The 13,340-nt window shown below is 40.3% G+C and overlaps 1 non-coding gene across 1 annotated transcript; it reads left to right on the plus strand.

Moving 5' to 3' along the window:
* The first annotated feature begins 12,775 nt into the window (after window positions 1-12,775).
* Window positions 12,776-12,883, plus strand: LOC148547548 (small nucleolar RNA R71). The gene has a single exon (XR_015897317.1). It is a non-coding gene; the product is annotated as a small nucleolar RNA R71 (small nucleolar RNA).
* Window positions 12,884-13,340: the final 457 nt, after the last annotated feature.

The following is a 13,340-nucleotide window of genomic DNA, read 5'->3' on the forward strand; positions in this document are numbered from 1 at the left end:
CGCCTGTAACCTTCCAGAGATGCATGCTCTCTATTTTCTCTGATATGGTGGAAAAATTTCTGGAAGTCTTCATGGATGACTTCTCAGTATATGGAGACTCATTCAGCTCCTGTCTTGATCACCTGAAACTAGTTCTGAAAAGATGCCAAGAGACCAACCTGGTTTTAAACTGGAAAAAATGTCACTTTATGGTGACTGAAGGGATTGTCCTTGTGCATAAAATTTCAAACAAGGGAATAGAGGTGGATCAAGCAAAAATAGAGGTAATTGAAAAATTACCACCACCTGCCAATATTAAGGCAATCAGAAGCTTTCTGGGGCATGCAGGATTCTATAGGAGGTTTATAAAGGATTTTTCAAAAATCACAAAATTTCTGAGCAATCTGCTAGCTGCTGACACGCCATTTATGTTTGACACAGAGTGTCTGCAGGCGTTTGAAATGCTGAAAGCCAAGCTGGTCACAGCACCAGTTATTTCTGCACCAGACTGGACATTACCATTTGAGCTAATGTGTGATGCCAGTGATCACGCCATTAGTGCAGTGCTGGGGTAGAGGCATGACAAGCTTCTGCACGTCATTTATTATGCTAGCCGCGTTTTAAATGATGCCCAAAAAAATTACACAACCCCAGAAAAAGAATTTCTTGCAGTGGTTTATGCCATTGACAAGTTTAGATCATACTTGGTAGGATCAAAGGTGATTGTGTATACTGACCATGCTGCTCTCAAATATCTACTCACAAAGTAGGATTCAAAACCCAGGCTCATAAGATGGGTGTTGCTTCTGCAAGAGTTTGATATAGAAATAAAAGACAGAAAAAGGACAGAGAACCAAGTGGCTGATCATCTGTCCCGGATAGAGCCAGTAGAAAGGACGTCCCTCCCCTCTCCTGAGATCTCTGAGACTTTTCCAGATGAGCATTTATTTGCTATTCAGGAAACACGATGGTTTGCAGACATTGCAAACTATAAAGCTGTAAGGTTCATACCCAAAGAGTACAACAGGCAACAAAAGAAAAAATTAGTTACTGATGCAAAGTACTACTTGTGGGATGAACCCTATCTCTTTAAGAGATGTGCAGACGGAATAATCCAGAGATGTGTGCCTAGAGAAGAAGCACAGAGGATCCTATGGCATTGCCATGGATCACAATATGGAGGCCATTTCGGAGGTGAGCGAACAGCCACCAAGGTCCTCCAATGTGGCTTCTATTGGCCCACACTCTATAAAGATTCCCGAGAGTTCGTACGTAACTGTGACAGTTGCCAAAGAGCTGGTAATCTGCCTCATGGTTACGCCATGCCTCAACAAGGAATCTTGGAGATTGAGTTGTTTGACGTATGGGGAATTGACTTCATGGGACCTTTTCCACCATCATACTCAAACACTTATATTCTGGTGGCTGTTGACTACGTATCAAAATGGGTAGAGGCCGTTGCCACACCCACCAATGATACTAAAACAGTGCTGAAGTTCCTCCAAAAATATATCTTCAGCAGGTTTGGGGTCCCTAGAGTACTAATCAGTGATGGGGGCACTCACTTCTGCAACAAACAGCTTTACTCTGCCATGGTCCGGTATGGGATTCGCCACAAGGTGGCGACTCCATATCATCCACAGACTAATGGACAAGCTGAAGTCTCTAACAGAGAGCTAAAAAGAATCCTAGAACGGACTGTAAGTACCCGTAGAAAGGATTGGGCAAGAAGCTTGGATGATGCTCTGTGGGCATACAGAACAGCATTCAAGACTCCTATAGGGACCTCTCCATACCAACTTGTGTATGGTAAGGCATGTCACCTGCCCGTGGAACTGGAACATAAAGCCTACTGGGCAACCAGATTCCTAAACTTTGATGCCAAATTAGTTGGAAAAAAAAGATTGCTCCAGCTAAATGAACTAGAGGAATTCAGATTCACTGCTTTCGAAAATGCCAAGCTTTATAAAGAAAAATAAAAAAAAATGGCATGACAGGAAGCTGTCATCTAGAATCTTTGAACCAGGACAAAAGGTTCTGTTGTTTAACTCTAGACTCAGGCTATTCCCCGGGAAACTGAAGTCCCGGTGGAGGGGACCATATGTGATTACAAGTGTATCACCATATGGTTATGTGGAGCTTCAAGATATTGATTCTGATAAGAAGTTCATTGTTAATGGACAGAGAATCAAGCACTATCTTGAAGGCAATGTTGAGCAAGAGTGCTCAAGGCTGAAGCTAGATTAAAAGCTCAGCAAGGTCCAGCTAAAGACAATAAAGAAGCGCTTGTTGGGAGGCAACCCAGCCATGGGGCATCACTTCCTCTAAGCATTTTGCCCTATTCTTGATTTTATTTGTTTATATAAAGTTCATTGATCCTAAGGGAAAGAGTCAATTGTATAAGTTCATAGGGTTACAGAAGGATTCTGCACGCAAAACAGAGAAAAAGAGCTCACTGGCAAGAAAACGCCAGTAAGGATAGCCATCTGGGCGTTTAATGCCAGATTTACAGCGTTCTGGGTGTTCAGAAAAACGCCCAGTAACAAAGGACTTCTTGGCGTTCAACGCCAGAAATAAGCAGCAGCTGGGCGTTGAACGCCCAGGAGAAGCAGTATTTGGGCGTTCAAACGCCAGGATGGTGGGAAGGAGGTAAATTCGTTTTTTCTTCATATTTTTCATTTTAATCCTAATTTTCATGTTTCAATTCATGATTTCTTGCATAAACATGTTAAGAACCCTGATTTCTAAAATCCCTAATTTCTAAAAACCCTTCTTTAAAAATATTAAATGTATCTTAATCCATAAGCACAAATCCTTTTTTTTTTTCAATCCAACTCAACTCTTTTTCAAAATTTTCAAAACAAATCTCTCTCTTTTCATTCAAAAATCTTTTCAACTAAGCAATATCTTTTTCAAATCTCCATACTATCTTTTTCAAAATTCCAAATCTATCTTTTTCAAATATCTTTCATATCTTTTCAATTTTAAATCATATCTTTTCTTATCATATTTTTTTCTAAAAATCATATCTTCTATCTTATCTTTCTCCCTATTTTTCGAAAACCACCCCCTCTCCCTTTAAATATGGGTTCGGCCTCCCTCCCCTCCCATCCACCATTGCACCTAGCTCTCCTTCTCTCCCTCTCCTTTCTTTTCTTTTTGCTTGAGTACAAGCAAACCTCTAAGTTTGGTGTGCTTATCCGTGATCACTAAGATCATGGCTCCTAAAGGAAAACAACCCACTCCAAGAGGCAAGAAAGAAAGCGTTTCAAAACCACTTTGGAATCAAGAGAAGTTCTTAACTAAAGAACATTCAGACCATTATTACAAAATAACGGGTCTAAGATCAGTGATCCCGGAAGTCAGATTCGATCTGAAAGAAGACGAATATCCGGAGATCCAGGAGCAAATTCGAATCAGGAACTGGGAGATCCTAGCCAATCCTGAAACGAAAGTGGGAAGGAATATGGTCCAGGAGTTCTATGCTAATATGTGGCATATAGACAGGCAAAGACTATCTGGATCTGCTATCTATGACTATCGGACCTTGGTCAGAGGAAAGATTGTTCATACCCACCTTGACAAGATCAGGGAGATCTTAAAGCTACCTCAGCTGAAAGATGATCCAGACTCCTTCAATAGGAGAATGATGAGAACAGACAAGGGCCTGGATAAGATTCTAGAGGACATATGCATCCCTGGAGCCAGGTGGACCACCAGCACGAAGGGTGTTCCAAATCAACTCAAAAGAGAAGATCTCAAACCAGTCGCCAGAGGATAGCTGGATTTCATTGGGCATTCTCTGCTGCCCACTAGCAACCGTTCTGAAGTCACTATTAGAAGAGCAGTGATGATCCATTGCATCATGATGGGAAAAGAAGTGGAAGTTCATCAACTGATTTCAACTGAATTTTACAAAATTGCAAACAAAAATTCCAAAGATGCCAGGTTGGCTTATCCAAGCTTGATTTCTATGCTCTGCAAGGACGCTGGAGTAAGGATTGGAATAACTGAGTATATCTCAATTGAGCGACCAATCATCAAAGCATCAATGGAAAAACAACAAGCACAGGATGACCCCATCAAGAAGAAAACACAGGAATTTCTCCCAGAAATCCCTCAATCTGAATACTGGGAGTATCTTGAAACATCAGTTACCAAGATGCAAGAAGCTATGGAACAAATAATGAAAGAACAGAAGGAACAAAGTAGCATTCTTTGCTATTTGATTAAAGAACAGGAGGAGCAAGGGCGCGACTTAAGGGAATTGAAGCGCCAGAAATTATCTCTTGAAGGACCAAGCACCCCGCAGATTAGAGGAACATCCACTCCCTAGAACAAAGGTTGTTAAATTCCAATCTTAGCCTTAACTCTGTGATAACTGTTCTTATTCTAGTTTTACCTTAGGAGTCATATAGTAGTAATTAGTATCTATATTTTTGATTTTATCTCCAATTAAGCTATAATTTAATTTTCTCATCATCATCAAATATGAATAAAATAGAAGAATTTCTTTAGAATAAGAGGCAATAATTTTCGAGTTTTTAATAAGAACATTCTAATTATTTATATGTGGTGGCAATGCTTTCTGTCTTCTGAATGAATGCTTGAACAGTGCATATGTCTTTTGAATTTGATGTTTAAGACTGTTAAATATGTTGGCTCTTGAAAGAATGATGAACATGAGACATGTTATTGATAATCTGAAAAATCATAAAAATGATTCTTGAAGCAAGAAAAAGCAGCAAAGAACAAAAGCTTGCAGAAAAAAAAAAAGCAAGCAGAAAAAGCCAAAGCTCTTAAAACCAAAAGGTAAGAGCAAAAAGCCAATAGTCCTTAAAACCAAAAGGCAAGGGTAATAAAAAGGATCCAAGGCTTTGAGCATCAGTGGATAGGAGGGCCTAAAGGAATAAAATCCTGGTCTTAGCGGCTGAACCAAGCTGTCCCTAACCATGTGCTTGTGGCGTGAAGGTGTCAAGTGAAAACTTGAGACTTAGCGGTTAAAGTCAAGGTCCAAAGCAAAAAGAAGAGTGTGCTTAAGAACTCTGGACACCTCTAATTGGGGACTTTAGCAAAGCTGAGTCACAATCTGAAAAGGTTCACCCAATTATGTGTCTGTGGCATTTATGTATCCGGTGGTAATACTGGAAAACAAAGTACTTAGGGCCACGGCCAAGACTCATAAAGTAGCTGTGTTCAAGAATCATCATACTGAAATAGGAGAATCAATAACACTATCTGAATTCTAAGTTCCTATAGATGCCAATCACTCTGAGCTTCAATGGATAAAGCGAGATGCCAAAACTGTTCGGAAGCAAAAAGCTACTAGCCCCGCTCATCTAATTAGAATCTGAGCTTCACTCAAAAACTCTGAGATATTATTGTTTCTTGACTCATTTGTATTCTATTTTATTTATCTAGTTTCTTGAGGACAAGCAACAGTTTAAGTTTGGTGTTGTGATGAGCGGGTATTTTATACGCTTTTTGGGGTTAATTTCATATAGATTTTAGTATATTTTAGTTAGTTTTTAGTTTATTCTCATTAGTTTCTAGGCAAAATTCATATTTCTGGACTTTATTATGAGTTTGTGTGTTTTTCTGTAATTTCAGGTATTTTCTGGCTGAAATTGAGGGAGCTGAGCAAAAATCTGATTCAGGCTGAAAAAGGACTGCTGATGTTGGATTCTGACCTCTTTGCACTCAAAATGGAATTTCTGGAGCTACAAAAGTCCAAATGGCGTGCTTCCAATTGAGTTAGAAAGTATACATCTAGGGCTTTCCAGCAATATATAATAGTCCATACTTTGCTCAAGGATAGACGACGTAAATTGGCGTTCAACGCCAGTTCTATGCTGCAGTCTGGCGTCCAGCGCCAGAAACAAGTCAAAAGTTGGAGTTCAACGCCAGAAATGGATCCAAAGCTGGTGTTGAACGCCCAAAACAGCCTTATGCACGTGATTAGCTTAAGTCTCAGCCCCAGCACACACCAAGTGGGCCCCAGAAGTGGATTTCTGCACCATCTATCATAGTTTACTCATTTTCTATAAACCTAGGTTACTAGTTTAGTATTTAAACAACTTTTAGAGATTTATTTTGTATCTCATGACATTTTAGATCTGAACTTTGTACCTTTTGACAGCATGAGTCTCTAAACTCCATTGTTGGGGGGTGAGGAGCTCTGCTGTGTCTCAATGAATTAATGCAAGTAATTCTGTTTTCCATTCAAACATGCGTGTTCCTATCTAAGATATCCATTCGCACTTCAATGTGAATATGATGAACGTGACAATCATCATCATTCCCCCATGAACGCGTGCCTGACAACCACTTCCGTTCCACTATAGAATGAATGAATATCTCTTGGATCTCTTAATCAAAATCCTCGTGGTATAAGCTAGATTGATGGTAGCATTCAAGAGAATCTGGAAAGTCTAAACCTTGTCTGTGGTATTCCGAGTAGGATTCAGAGATTGAATGACTGTAACGAGCTTCAAACTCGAGAGTGCTGGGCATAGTGACAGACGCAAAAGGATAGTAAATCCTATTCTGGTACGATTGAGAACTTGCAGATGATTAGCCGTGCGGTGACAGCGCATTTGGACCCTTATCACTGGAAGGATGGATGGTAGCCATTGATAACGGTGATCCACCAACACACAGTTTGCCATAGGAGGACGTGCGTGCGTGAATCAGAAAATAGAGGAAAGCAGAATTCCAGAAGACAAAGCATCTCCAAAACTCCAACATATTCTCCACCAGTGCATACAAGTATAATTTGTGTTCTGCCCCTTTTATTCCTTGCAATCAAAATTGATAAGTGAATTATTTTATTGTTTTCCTGACTAAGAGTTACAAGATAACCATAGATTGCTTCAAGCCAACAATCTCCGTGGGATCGACCCTTACTCACGTAAGGTATTACTTGGACGACCCAGTGCACTTGCTGGTTAGTGGTACGAGTTGTAAAAAGTGTGATTTACAATTCGTGCACCAGTCATCCTTGTAAATCTCAGTCAAACAGATTCAAATGGTTATGAGGTTTTGATAATTAAAATATAAATAAAATATAAAATAAGATAGAAATACTTATGTAATTCATTGGTGAGAATTTCAGATAAGCGTATGGAGATGCTTTGCTCCTTCTGAATCTCTGCTTTCCTACTGCCTTCATTCAATCATTCATACCCCTTTCCATGGCAAGCTGTATGTTGGAGGATCACCGTTGTCAATGGCTACCGTCCGTCCTCTCAGTGAAAATGGTCCAAGTGCGCTGTCACCGCACGGCTAAACGTGATCAATGATCAAAAAGTGATACAAAGATAGTCTCCAAATGATCAAAAGATGTGAAATAAATTACTAAAAGTAGTTTTTATACTAAACTAGTAGCTAGGGTTACAGAAAATAAGTAAATGATGCAGAAATCCACTTTTGGGGCCCACTTGGTGTGTGCTTGGGCTGAGCATTGAGCTTTACACGTGTAGAGACTTCTCTTGTAGTTAAACGCCAGGTTGCAGCCTGTTTGTGGCATTTAACTCTGGTTTGTAACCTGTTTCTGGCGTTTAACTTCAGAATAGGGCAGGAAGTTGGTGTTTGAACGCCAGTTTGCATCGTCAAAACTCGGGCAAAGTCTGAACTATTATATATTTATGAAAGCCCTGGATGTCTTCTTTCCAACGCAATTGAGAGCGCGCCAATTGGGTTTCTGTAGCTCTAGAAAATCCATTTCGAGTCCAGGGAGGTTAGAATCCAACAGCATCTGCAGTCCTTTTTCAGCCTCTGAATCAGATTTTTGCTCAGGTTCCTCAATTTCAGCCAGAAAATACCTGAAATCACAGAAACACACACAAACTCATAGTAAAATCCAGAAATGTGAATTTTGCTTGAAAACTAATAAAAATATACTAAAAAGCAGCTAAATCATACTAAAAACTACCTAAAAACAATGCCAAAAAGCGTATAAATTATCCGCTCATCACAACACCAAACTTAAATTGTTGCTTGTCCCCAAGCAACTGAAAATCAAATAGGATAAAAAGAAGAGAATATACTATAAATTCCAAAATATCAATGAAACTTAGCTCCAATTAGATGAGCGGGACTAGTAGCTTTTTGCCTCTGAACAGTTTTGGCATCTCACTTTATCCTTTGAAGTTCAGAATGATTGGCATCTATAGGAACTCAGAATTTAGATAGTGTTATTGATTCTCCTAGTTCAGTATGTTGATTCTTGAACACAGCTACTTTATGAGTCTTGGCCGTGGCCCTAAGCACTTTGTTTTCCAGTATTACCACCGGATACATAAATGCCACAGACACATAAATGGGTGAACCTTTTCAGATTGTGACTCAGCTTTGCTAGAGTCCCCAATTAGAGGTGTCCAGGGTTCTTAAGCACACTCTTTTTGCTTTGGATCACGACTTTAACCGCTCAGTCTCAAGCTTTTGGCTTGACACCTTCACGCCACAAGCACATGGTTAGGGACAGCTTGGTTTAGCCGCTTAGGCCAGGATTTTATCCCTTTGGGCCTCCTATCCATTAATGCTCAAAGCCTTGAATCCTTTTTATTTTACCCTTACCTTTTGGTTTAAAGGGTTACTGGCTTTTTGCTCTTGCCTTTTGGTTTAAAGAGCTCTTGGCTTTTTCTGCTTGCTTTTTCTTTTTCTTTCTTTTTCTTTTATTTTTGCCATTTTTTTCGCAAGCTTTGTTCTTCACTGCTTTTTCTTGCTTCAAGAATCAATTTTATGATTTTTCAGATTATCAATAACATTTCTCCTTTTTCATCATTCTTTCAAGAGCCAACAATTTTAACATTCATAAACAACATTCATTCAGAAAATAAAAAGTATTGTCACCACATCAAAATAATTAAACTAATTTCAAGGATGAATTCGAAATCATGTACTTCTTGTTCTTTTGTAATTAAAAACATTTTTCATTTAAGAAAGGTGATGGATTAATAGGACATTCATAGCTTTAAGACATAGACACTTAAATACTAATGATCATGTAATAATACACAAACATAAATAAACATAAAGCATAGTAAATGAAAAACAGAAAGATAAGAGCAAGGAGATTAAGGAACGGGTCCACCTTAGTGATGGCGGCTAGTTCTTCCTCTTGAAGATCCAATGGAATGCTTGAACTCCTCTATGTCTCTTCCTTGCCTTTGTTGCTCATCCCTCATGACTCTTTGATCTTCTCTAATCTCATGGAGAATGATGGAGTGCTCTTGGTGCTCCACCCTTAGTTGTCCCATGTTGTAACTTAATTCTCCTAGGGAGGTGTTAATTTGCTCCCAATAGATTTGTAGAGGAAAGTGCATCCCTTGAGGCATCTCAGGGATTTCATGATGAGAAATTTTCTCATGCTCTTGTTGAGGTCCATGAGTGGGCTTTCTTATTTGCTCCATCCTCTTTTTAATGATGGGCTTGTCCTCTTTAATGAGGATGTCTCCCTCTATGACAATCCCAGCCGAATTGTAGAGGTGACAAATGAGGTGAGGAAAGGCAAACCTTGCCAAAGTGGAGGACTTGTCAGCCACCTTGTAGAGTTCTTGAGGTATAATCTCATGAACTTCCACTTCCTCCCCAATCATGATACTATGGATCATGATGGCTCAATCCACAGTTACTTTGGATCGGTTGCTAGTAGGAATGATAGAGCGTTGGATGAACTCCAACCATCCTCTAGCCACAGGCTTAAGGTCATGCCTTCTCAATTGAACCGGCTTGCCTCTTGAGTCAATTTTCCATTGAGCTCCTTCCTCACATATGTCCATGAGGACTTGGTCCAACCTTTGATCAAAGTTGACCCTTCTAGTGTAGGGGCGTACGTTTTCTTGCATCATTGGCAAGTTGAATGCCAACCTTACATTTTCCGGACTGAAATCTAAGTATTTTTCCCGAACCATTGTAAGCCAATTCTTTGGATTCGGGTTCATACTTTGATCATGGTTCTTAGTGATCCATGCGTTTGCATAGAACTCTTGAACCATTAAGATTCCGACTTGTTGAATAGGATTGGAGAGAACTTCCCATCCTCTTATTCTAATCTCATGTCGGATCTCCAGATACTCACTCCTTTTGAGTTTGAAAGGGACCTCAGGGATTACCTTCTTCTTGGCCACAACTTCATAGAAGTGGTCTTGATGGACCTTTGAGATGAATCTCTCCATCTTCCATGACTCACAGGTGGAAGCAATTGCCTTCCCTTTCCTCTTTCTTGAGGTTTCTCTGGCCTTAGGTGCCATTAATGGTTATGAAAAAACAAAAAGCAATACTTTTACCATACCAAACTTAAAAGGTTTGCTCGTCCTCGAGCAAAAGAAGAAAGAAAGTAGTAGAAGAAGAAGAAAATGAAGGAGATGGAGGGAGATATGTGGTTCGGCCAAGGGGTAGAAGTAGTGATTGTAATGTGTGAAAATGAAGGAGTGGTGAGGGGTTTATATAGGGGTGGGGGGAGGGTTAGGTTTCGTGTATTAGGGCTGGGTTTGGGAGGGAAAGAATTTTGAATTTGGAGGTAGGTGGGGTTTTTGGGGAAGAGTGAATGAGGTGATTGGTGAAGGGTATTTGGGAAAGAGTATTATGAAAAGGTGTGAAGAAGAGAGAGAGTGAGTTGAGATAGGTGGGGATCCTGTGGGTCCACAGATCTTGAGGGGTCAAGAACTTATCATCCTTGCTCCATTTAGGCGTGTAAAACGCCCTTAGAGTGCACTTCTGGCGTTAAACGCCAGATTGCTGCTTGTTTCTGGCGTTTAACGCCAGCTTTTCTCCCTTTATTGGCGTTTAATGCCAAGTTGATTCTTGTTTCTGGCGTTAAACACCAGACTGTAGCTTGTTTCTGGTGTTTAACGCCAGCTTGATGCTTAGTTCTGGCGTTAAACGCCAGTCTGATGCTTCTTACTGGCATTTAAACGCCAGTAAGCTCTTCCTCCAGGGTGAGCTGTTTTTAATGCTATTTTTCATTCTATTTTTGATTTTTCAGTTGTTTTTGTGACTTCACATGATCATCAACATAAAGAAAATATAAAATAGCAATGGAAAATAAATATATATAATTAAATAACATTGGGTTGCCTCCCAATAAGCGCTTCTTTAATGTCAATAGCTTGACAGTGAGCTCTCATGGAGCCTCACAGATAATCAGAGCAAGGTTGGGGCCTCTCAACACCAAACTTAGAGTTTGGTTGTGGCCTCCAAACACCAAACTTAGAGTTTAAATGTGGGGGTTTTGTTTGACTCTGTATTGAGAGAAGCTTTTCATGCTTCCTCTCCATGGTTACAGAAGGAGAACCTTGAGTCTTAAATACAAGGTAGTCCTCATTCAACTGAAGGACCAACTCTCCTCTGTCAACATCAATCACAGCTTTTGCTGTGGCTAGGAAGGGTCTGCCAAGGATGATGGATTCATCCTCATCCTTCCCAGTGTCTAGGATTATGAAATCATCAGGGATGTAAAGGCCTTCAACCTTTACTAGCACGTCCTCTACTAGTCCATAAGCCTGCTTCATTGATTTGTCTGCCATCTCCAGTGAGATTCTTGCAGCTTGTACCTCAAAGATTCCCAGTTTCTCTATTACAGAGAGGGGCATGAGGTTTATCCCTGATCCCAGGTCACACAGAGCCTTCTCAAAGGTCATGGTGCCTATGGTACAAGGTATGAAGAATTTTTTGGGATCCGGTTTCTTCTGAGGTAATGTCTGCCTCATTAATGCATTCAGTTCATTGGTGAACAATGGGGGTTCATCCTCCTAAGTCTCATTACCAAATAACTTGGCATTCAGCTTCATGATTTCTCCTAGATACTTAGCAACTTGCTCTTCAGTGATGTCTTCATCCTCTTCAGAGGAAGAATATTCATCAGAGCTCATGAATGGCAGAAGGAAGTTCAATGGAATCTCTATGGTCTCTGTATGAGCCTCAGATTCCCTTGGTTCCTCAAAGGGAAACTCCTTTTTGTCCAGAGGACGTCCCATGAGGCTTTTCTCACTGGGACTCACGTCCTCTTCACTCTCTCCAGGTTCGGCCATGTTGGTCATGGTTATGGCCTTGCACTCTCTCTTAGGATTTTCTTCTGTGTTGCTTGGGAGAGTACTGGGAGGAGTTTCAGTAATCTTCTTACTCAACTGACCCACCTGTGCCTCCAAATTTCTAATGGAGGACCTTGTTTCATTCATGAAACTTAGTGTGGTCTTGGATAGATCAGAGACTATGGTTGCCAGGCCAGAATGGCTCTATTCAGAATTCTCTGTCTGTTGTTGAGAAGATGATGGAAAAGGCTTGCTATTGCTAAACCTATTTCTTCAACCATTATTATTGAAGCCTTGTTGAAGCTTCTGTTGGTCCTTCCGTGAGAAATTTGGATGATTTCTCCATGAAGGATTATAGGTGTTTCCATAGGGTTCTCCCATGTAATTCACCTCTGCCATTGTAGGGTTCTCAGGATCATAAGCTTATTCTTCAGAATATGCTTCTTTAGTACTGTTGGATGCAGCTTGCAATCCATTCAGACTCTGAGAAATCATATTGACTTGCTGAGTCAATATTTTGTTCTGAGCCAATATGGCATTCAGAGTATCAATTTCAATAACTCCCTTCTTCTGAGGCGTCCCATTGTTCACAGAACTCCTCTCAGAGGTGTACATGAACTGGTTATTTGCAACCATTTCAATGAGTTTCTAAGCTTCTGCAGGGGTTTTCAGATGAAGAGATTCTCCTGCAGAATGGTCCAATGACATTTTTGACAACTCAGACAGACCATCATAGAATATATACATATGATGCTCCATTCTGGAAGCATGTCAATAGGACACCTTTTGATCAATTGCTTATATCTTTCCCAAGCTTCATAGAGGGACTCACCTTCCTTCTGTCTGAAGGTTTGGATTTCCACTCTAAGCTTGCTCATCTTTTGAGGTGGAAAGAATTTGGCTAGGAAAGCACTGACCAGCTTTTCCCAAGAGTTCAGGCTTTCCTTAGGTTGTGAATCCAACCATGTTCTAGCTTTGTCTCTTATAGCAAAAGGGAAAAGGATAAGCCTGTAGACCTCGGGATCAACTCTATTGGTCTTGATAGTGTCACAGATTTGCAAGAATTCAGCCAAGAACTGATAAGGATCTTCCAATGGAAGTCCATGAAACTTGCAATTCTGTTGCATTAGAGAAACTAATTGAGGCTTAAGCTCAAAGTTGTTTGCTCCAATGGCAGAAATTGAGATGCTTCTTCCATAGAAGTTAGAAGAGGGTGCAATAAAGTCACCAAGCATCTTCCTTGCATCTCCACCATTGTTATTTGGTTCGGTCATGTCTCCTTCTTTTTCGAAAATTTCTGTCAGGTCCTCTCCAGAGGGTTGTGCTTTA

Source organism: Arachis ipaensis, chromosome B8 (genome assembly GCF_059453495.1).
Source record: "Arachis ipaensis isolate K30076 ecotype BB chromosome B8, ASM5945349v1, whole genome shotgun sequence".
Taxonomy (NCBI): domain Eukaryota; kingdom Viridiplantae; phylum Streptophyta; class Magnoliopsida; order Fabales; family Fabaceae; genus Arachis; species Arachis ipaensis.